This window comes from Orycteropus afer, unplaced genomic scaffold, assembly GCF_000298275.1.
Source record: "Orycteropus afer afer isolate SDZICR_OR568_19922 unplaced genomic scaffold, OryAfe1.0 scaffold00081, whole genome shotgun sequence".
NCBI lineage: Eukaryota > Metazoa > Chordata > Mammalia > Tubulidentata > Orycteropodidae > Orycteropus > Orycteropus afer.
The window spans coordinates 2,748,571-2,756,300 of record NW_006921668.1 but is presented as its reverse complement, the minus strand read 5'-3'; positions in this window follow the sequence as shown (position 1 = coordinate 2,756,300).

The window sequence follows — 7,730 nt, the reverse complement described above, 5'->3', positions numbered from 1 at the left end:
TGTGCTGGTCTGCGGCATACCACAAATGGGATAGCTCAAACAAACAGGGATTTATTCTCTTACAGTTTTGGAGGCTAGAAGTCTGAGTTCAAAGTGCCAGGCTCTAGGGGCTGAGTGAAAGCTCCTGGACCTTGGGCTTCAGCTCTGTCTCTTGCTCCCAGCCCACTGAAGCTAGAGGCATCTGTTCGTTCAGGCAGCTACTGGCTGCTTAGGCTAACAAACCTAAGGTCAACAAGTAAAAGGCACAGTCCTGATATTACCAAACAGCACAGCAGGCCATTGATTCAAGTCCAGAGATAGTCTCAAGATCAGGAGAGCATGGCAGACTGCTGAATGAAGACTCAGCTACATGCAGAGTCCAAGCATGCCAAAAAGATAGAGAGACTGATCCAAAGGCTTCTCCTTACATGCAGGAAGCTGACCACATCCCTAAGGCAGCTACTCAGTTGCTCACAGTAGATTCCACCATGGAGCTGATTACCAGTCTCATCGTGGGGACTATTACAACCAGTTGCCCGGCCACTCAACCAGGCCCAGCCAGTTGACACAAAACTCTAACTACCACAACCATTTATAAAGCTCCTATGGCTTTGTCAAAATGATGTTTCACTGTGAAAAGTAATCAATTTTATTTTGTCACCAGGGCAGTTGTTCTAGTGATATTTCCAAGGAGCTTGCATTTGACAAATTCCTAGGAATTAAAAGGAAAATTATACACTGCATTTTCAAAATAGGAGATATGAATATAAGTTAAAAGAATGAACATTATTGAGACAGGGGACAGCAAAGAACTATTTTTTAATGATTTTTGCATTTTAAACAATAACTAAATGATGATGATCATAACATAGGAGAGAAGGAAATGGAATTTGAGCAGCACCACAGAGAGTGTAGACTATGTTGTACAATGGGCTGGCACTTTTTCTTTCTTTCTTTTTTTTTTTTTTTTACTTTGGTGGCATATTGGAATTGGAAAAAATTTAATTAAAACTTACCCCACCCATCCTGGATGGCTTAACAAGAGCCTTGTACACTCTTACTATGTAGGCCAGGATTGAGAAAGAATTAAATACCCCTCGCCATGAGAAAACCTAAGTTATTGTCTTACAAAGGGCAGGATAAAAGAAAAACTAGAATATCATTTCTGTTCTCAAATGAGACTGGAGAGCCTCTGGGAAAACACAAGTTATCCCCTTACAACATGAGCTCACATATTAAGAGTTCAAGATAGTAATCAGTCACAGCTCTCCTTGATTAAGAGATGGAATGACCAACTCCACATAGAGTCCCTACCCACTCAGGAGCCTAGAGCCACTCCCTATTCCCCTTTAGGGGGTACACCAATGCATGACATTCTTCCTTCCTCGCATAAGGGTGCAATTCCTGGGGTAAGGCAGTGGGAGACAGAATGGCTATTGTGGATGAAGGATAATGTGGAAAAAGACTAGGTGAGAGGAGTGGAGACATCTGGAGAGAGCCAATGCTCACATAAAACCCTGTCTTTCAAATGTTGCTCTTTGTGAGGCAGATCAAAATCTCAGCCTGTGATTCCTCCACATTGTGTTTTTCAATAAAAGTATTTTGTGATTGCTCATTATTATCAGGTGTGTGCTTGGTTTTGGGGAAAAATAGTGAGAATGAAAAATTTACTCAGGAAAGGGATTATAAGCTTTGTTCAGTTATTGTGTGAGAGTTTGGGCTAGGAGAGTAGAGGTGCATTATCCCTTCTCCTCCATGTCATCACATTTATCTATGAAGGCTATCCCTTTGCCCATGTCCTGCTTTGGAAAACCTGGGCCCAAGGAGCTCTGGTAGCATAGAGCCTAAGTTATTTGACTGCTAACCAGAAGGCTGCCAGTTCAAACCCACCAACCACTACTCGGAAGGAAGGTTGGGCAATCTACTTCCATAGTGATACTGCCTCAGAAACCCAAGGAGGGGTCGCTATGAGTTGGATCCGACTAGAAGGCAGTGAGTTTGGTTTTTTTGGGGGGTGGCAGGGGACCATGGAGGAATTCTTGTATGCTTTCTGGAGAGAGCAATTCTGAGAGCTTTCTGGAGAGAACAATTTGGAGGCTGTTTATATATTCATTTAATGAATATTGAAGGGATATTATTTGCTACACATTGTGCTTTTGGTTGTGAACAAATTGGTGAGCAATAGATATGGTCCCTACCTTCTTAGAGCTTGGAATCTAGCATGAAAAATGAACATTAATAAAGGAATTACAGAAATAAGTATAAACTTACATTCTAGATCAAGGCAACCAATGTGCTTTTCAGGTAATTATGCAGATCACAATAAGGAAGTTTAGAGATATCTCCCCTAAGTAGTATGAGTGAGGTGGTTTGTAAAGGAAGAGGAGATGTGGCAAAGTGATGGGGGAGAGTGATGGATGGGGTTAGAATATTCTGGACAAAGGCAATAGCAAGGGCAAAGATGCCACATTCAAGAGACTATATTCAATAAATAGATATAAAGAGTACTGTGTTGAATAGTATCCTCCAAAATTCATGCCATTCTTAGAATCTCAGAATGTAATCTTATTTGAAAATAGGGTAATTACAAATTTAATTAGTTAAGATAGGTTACACTAGAGCAAGATGGGCTCTTAATTCAGTATAATTAGTGTCCTTATTTATTGACTGCTAACCAGAAGGCTGGTGGTTCAAATCCACCAGCCACTCCTCAGAAGGAAGGTTGGGCAATCTACTTCCACAGTGATACTGCCTTGGAAATCCAAAGAGGGGTCACTATGAGTTGGGTCCGACTCCAAAGCACATAACAACAACAAAAACAACAGTCTCCTTATAAGAGGAAGAGAAGAAACACAGAGACACAAACACAGAGATGGCTCTGTGAAGAGGAAGGCAGAGGCTGGAGTTTCGTGGCATATTCCACAAGCCAAGGAATGCCTATGGCTCCAAGAAGCTAGAATAAGCAAACAGTTAAGTGCTTGGGTGCTAATCAAAAGGCTGCAGTTTGAATCTACCCAGAGGCATCTCAAAATAAAGACCTGGCAAAACACTTCCAACAAACCAGCCATTGAAAGCCCTGAGGAATACAGTTCTCCTCTGACACACGTGAGGTCGCCATGAGTCAGAATCAACTCAATGACAACTGGTTTTATGGGTATAAATGTCATTGATTAATTACCTAATTAGGCTCACTCAAGCAAGTCTCTATTTATGTGCAGATCTCCTCTAAGATGTTTAAGAGATAAAATCAGCTATTTCACGTAGCTGGACTCAGAAATTGCAATACTTCCCTTTCCTGATTTAATTTTGCTGTATTCTGAATTTCATTTCAGGACCAGCAAGGTGACACATACAAGCTGTTGATGCTCATGTTCTGATGCATACATATGCACATACTGCATGTTAAATAGAAGTATCCTGACAAAAAAACTAGGTGCCAGGAAATAGTATCTTTTGTATCTTTAAAAAGAACTCTGCTTTCACTCTTAGGTTGATAAGATGACTCTGAACCACACAGAGAAATTTCTGATATGGCATAATCATATGCAAACTTTTTATTTTCCATTGTACTTTTTTTTTGGGGGGGGGCTGAAATGGAAAATGCAATTTCCAAACAGAAAGCAATTGGAAATGCAGACTGCTGTACATTGTTTCAAAAGGTAGACTAGGCAGTCTACTTTGGTAAAGATTTACCATCTCAGAAACCCAAAGGGGGTTATTATGAGTCGGAACCAATTAGTTGGCAGTGATTTTGGTTTGGTACATTGTTTTGATTTTATAAGCTAAATGTATCTCTATCATTCCTATATCAAAGGTTCTACTCAATAGAAATAAGACAGAAGACTCAGTGGAACCATGGAAGATGGTTCAGTAAAGCCAAGAAAAATCTATGGAGCAGTCTTTCTCTGTAGCACAGGGGGTTACCATGAATCAGAATCCACTCAATGGCACAAGACAAGAACAACCAAGAACAACAAAAACAACAAAAGGTTTTTTTTTTTTTTAAGTACATATTTATTTACTTAAGCTACAAAAGTAAAAGAGAGGATAAAATATTTTTTAACCCTGAAAATTTACTTGTATAGACTCACAGTAAAAGGATTTATTTTTTAATTTAGATCGTGTTTTCATTGGTCAATGAAATAAGATTTTACGTTGATCAATGTTTATCTGTGATTGGAGTTGTTAAAAACAATAAGATTTTGACAGCTAAAGAGATCAACTATTTATTAAGAGACCCAGCAGCCACTCCTCTGAAGGAAAATTGGGCAATCTACCTCCATAGTGATACTGCCTTGGAAACCCAAGGAGGGGTCTCCATGAGTCGGATTAGACTCGAGGGCAGTGAGTTTGGTTTTGGGGAAGAGAGAGAGAGAGAGAGAGAGAGAGAGAGAGAGAGAGAGATTTGTCATTTTGTGTGTTATTTTATGATTGACTAACTTCACTTAGCATAATGGCCTCTAAATTCATCCATGTTATGAGATGTTTTGCAGACTCAACATTATTCTTTAACTTTGTGTGGTATTCCTTCATGTGTATGTACAATAGTTTGTTAATCCACTCCTCTATTGATGGACATGTAGATTGTTTCTATCTTCTTGCTATTGTGAATATTGATTTGATGAACAAGAGTGAGCATATATCTGTTTGTGCCTCTTATTTTTCTAGGATATTGCTGGATCATGTGGGATTTCTATTTCCAGCATTTGAAGGAAGCACCATGTCATTTTCCACAGTGGGTTGCACAATTTCACAGAGCCACCAGCAGTGTATGAGGGTGTTAGTCTTGCCACATCCTCACCAGCATTTGTTAGATAATGTCTCACTGTTGTTTTGATTTACATCTCTCTAATGGCTAATGACCATGAGCATTTCTTCATGTGCTTGTTTATTAGCTAACTGAATGAGTTTTCCTGTTCTTTGCTCATTTTTTAATTGAATTAATTGTCCTTTTAAGTTGTTGAAGTTTTCTAGGAATTTAAGAGATTAGCCCTTTGCTGATATGTCATCAGCATAAATTTTTCTGTCTGTGAGTTTTCTTTTTACTCTTTTGGTCAAATCTTTTGATTCATATGTCTAATTTTTAGGAGGTTCCAGTCACCTATTTTGTCTTCTGATGTTTGTGTTTTTAGTTATCTTCGATAGTGTATTTATGCCCTGAATTAGGGCCCCTAAGTTTATCCATGTTTTTTCTTTGATGGTCTTTATGGTGTTAGGTTTTACATCCAGATCTATAATCCAACTTGAGTTCATTTTTGTATATTGTATGAGATATGAGTCCTGTTTCATTTTTCTGTAAGTTGGTATCCAGTGTTTCCAGCATCATTTATTAAAGAGACTGATTGTATCTTCCTCATTTAATAAGTTTTGGCTCTTTATCAAAGATAAATTGTCCAGAGGTAGATGGATTTTCTTCCGGGTTCTCAGTTATGTTCCATTGGTCTATGTGTCTGTAATTGTACCCATATTAGGCTGTTCTAACAACCATGGCTGTTTTAACTAGCAGGTTTTGAGAGCAAGGAGTGTGAGATCTTCTACATTTTTCTTCTTCTTTTGTAGTGCTTTACTTATCTAAGCCTGTTTCCTTTTCATGTATAAAGTTGGTGATTACTTTCTTCATCTCTTAAAAGAAAGATAATGGAATCTGAATTATAATTACATTATACCTGTAGATCACTTAGCATAATATTGACATTTTTCTAATGTTAAGTCTTCCTATCCATGAGTATGGTAGAGTTGCCATTTATGTAGGTCTCTTTTGGTTTCTTCTAACAGTGATTTGCAGTTCCCTTTGTATAGGTCTTTTTATTTTCTCTCTCTCTGGTTAGATTTATTCCCAAGTACTTCAACTTTTTGTTGATTATTATAAATGGTATTGCTCTCCTGATTTCCTTTTCAAAGTTCTCTTCATTAGTGTGAAAGAATCCCACTGATTTGTGTGTGTGTGTGTGTGTGTGTGTTTATCTTATACCCTGACAATTTGCCAAAACTATCATTTAGTTCCAGAAATTTTCTTACTGAGTCTTTGGGGTTTTCTACATATAACATCATATCATCTGCAAATAGAGATAGTTTTAATTCTTTTTTGCCAATTTGAATGCTTTTCATTTCCCTTTCTTACCTTGTTGCTGTGACAAGGACTTCCAATGCATTATTGAATATGATTGGTGATAAGGGACATCCTTGTCTGGTACCTGTTCTTAAGGGAATGTTTTCAGTCTTTCTGCAGGGGTGTATTTACTTATAAGACACCCAGAAGTCTTGGAGTATTGTCCACTCTTCTGGGGAGTTGTTTACTTTTAACAAATTTATAAGATAAAATTCTTAGAGAGATAAAAAATGAAATTAAAAAATTCCTTGAATCAAACAAGAATGAAAGCACAGCATAACAAAATCTTTGAGAGACAGCAAAAGCAGTGATCAGAGGCCAACTTATAGCAATAAATGTACATAACAAAAAAGAGGAAAGAGCCAAAACCAACATCTTAATCCAACATCTCCAAAAATTAGAAAAAGAACAGCAAGAAAAGATTTGAACAGAAATAAATGAAACAGAAAATAGAAAGACAATAGAAAAAATCAACAAGATTAGAAGTTGGTTCTTTGAAAAGATTAATTAAATTGACAAACCACTGGCAAATTTAACAAAGGAAAGACAGAGACAATACAAATAACACAAGTAGGAAATTTATTGGGTGACACCACAACAGAACCAACAGAAACTAAAAGGATAATATCAGGGTACTATGAAGAACTATAGGAGCTCTGGTAGCATAGTGCCAAAGGCACTTGACTGCTAACCAGAAGACTGACAGTTCAAACCCACCAGCCACTCCTCAGAAGGAAGGTTGGACAATCTACTGCCATAGTGATACCTTTTTGGAAACCCAAGGAGGATTCGCTATGAGTTGGATCTGACTCGACAGCACATAACAACAACAACATGAAGAACTATACTCCAACAAATTAGAAAATCTAGAAGAAATGGACAGATTTCTAAAAACATACTACTTACCTAAACTAACAGAGGCTGAGGTGGAAAATTTAAACAGACCCATAACAAAAGAAGAAATTGAACAGGTCATAAAAAAATTACCAACAAAAAAAAGCCCTGGCCTAGATAGTTTCACTGGCAAATTCTACCAAATGTTCAGAGAAGAACTGACACCAATCTTACTCAAACCATTCCAAAACATAGAGAAGGATGGAATCCTCCCAAATTCATTTTATGAAACAAGCATAACCTTGATACCAAAACCAGGCAGAGACTCACTCAAAAGGAAAACTACAGACCAATATCCCTCATGAATATAGATGTTAAAATCTTCAATAAAATTCTATCCAATAGACTCCAGAAATTATCAAGAAAATAATTCATTATGGCCAAGTAGAGTTCATATTAGGTTTGCAAGGACAGTTCAATAGAAAACAATCAACATCATCCATCACATATATAAAACAAAGGAAAAGAACCACATGCTCATATCAATCAATGCATAAAATGCATTTGATAAAATCCAAAAAATCCTGATAAAAACTCTCAGCAAAATCAGAATAGAATGGACATTCATCAACATAATAAAGGGCATCTATTCAAAACCAACAGCAACATTATTCTCAATGGAGAGAGACTGAAACCATTTCCCTTGTGAACAAGAACCAGACAAGGATGCCCTCTATCACCACTTCTATTCAACATTGTATTGGAAGTCCTATCCAGGGCAATAAGGAAAAAAAGGGAAATAAAAGGT